This window comes from Octopus bimaculoides, chromosome 14 (genome assembly GCF_001194135.2).
Source record: "Octopus bimaculoides isolate UCB-OBI-ISO-001 chromosome 14, ASM119413v2, whole genome shotgun sequence".
In the NCBI taxonomy this organism is placed as follows: domain Eukaryota; kingdom Metazoa; phylum Mollusca; class Cephalopoda; order Octopoda; family Octopodidae; genus Octopus; species Octopus bimaculoides.
This window is the reverse complement of record NC_068994.1, coordinates 55,704,393-55,705,733: the sequence shown is the minus strand read 5'-3', so window position 1 is coordinate 55,705,733 and position 1,341 is coordinate 55,704,393. Positions and strand designations below refer to the sequence as shown.

At 34.8% G+C, this 1,341-nt stretch overlaps 1 long non-coding RNA gene across 1 annotated transcript in view; it reads right to left on the bottom strand.

The window, feature by feature from the left end:
• Nucleotides 1-1,341, bottom strand: part of LOC128249448 (uncharacterized) — a 92,140-nt gene that overhangs the window by 71,165 nt on the left and 19,634 nt on the right. The gene's annotated exons all lie outside the window — the stretch shown is intronic.

Here is a 1,341-nt window from a genome sequence, read left to right as displayed (position 1 = left end):
ATGCATATATTTATATATATATATATGTATGTATGTATGCATATATTTATATATATATATATGTATGTATGTATGCATATATTTATATGTACGTATGTACATGTGTATGTATGTATATATGTATGCACCTATGGACATATATATTAATACACCTGATCTCTCTTTCTCTCCCATTCTCTCCCCCCCTCTCTCTCTCTCTCTCTCTCCATATATATATATATATATGAGTGTAATATGAGCGCGCACCAGAATTTGTCGTGAAGTGTGCGTGTATGTCTGTTACTCTAAATTGTGTGTGTATGTGTGTGTGTGTGTTTGCTTGTGTGCGTGTGTGCTTGAGTGGATGTGTTTATGTGTGTATATGTATGCATGTGCAAGTGTGTTTGTGTGTGTGTGTGTGTGTGTGTGTGTGTGTGTAAGTAGGCATGTAAGTGAATCAAAATAGAAGATGATGATGATGATGATGATGATGATGATGATGATCATGATGATGATGATCATGATGATGATGATGAAGAAGAAGAAGAAGAAGAAGAAGAAGAAGAAGAAGATGATGATGATGATGATGATGATGATGATGATGATGATGAAGAAGAAGAAGAAGAAGAAGAAGAAGAAGAAGAAGAAGAAGACGAAAGAGATATGATTTAGCGATGAGATATGACAGAGGGGTAGGGGTAGAGTTGTGGCAGAAGTACATGTTACTCAAATTGTGTGTGTGTGTGTGTGTGTGTGTTTGGTGCTATGAGGATGAAATGGTGGAATGGTGGTAGGATGGTGGTATTCGAATATTATTGTGATGGAATTAAGAGGACAAAATGAGAAATGGTAAGAATTAGAAAACGAAATCCTAAACAAAAAAATTATACAAATTCTGAAGACAACAACATTTATATAAATGAGATATATATATGTATTTCACATAAAAGCATGTATACACACACACACACACACACACGCACACTCATGTGTATGTATGTACGTATGTATGTATGTATGGTGTGGATATGTATGTCTACTCAAACAAATACACAAGATGAAAAAAAATTCTTATTGATTTCTAACTTATTAAGAATGATAACCGAAGATCTGGATATAATTAAATGCAAAAATTGAAAAGGAACTTTAATATATATATATACGTGTGTGTGTGTGTAAGAGAAAGAGAGAGAGAGAGAGAGAGAGAGAGAGAGAGAGAGAGAGAGAGAGAGAGAGAGAGCGATTGAGAACAGATTCTAAATTTTCAAGGAAGCAAGTTAGATAGTGAGTTAGATTAAGAAGCTACGTAGGCACCTTGGTGGTGGTGGTGGTGGTGGGGTAACTAGTGGTAGATATGTATAT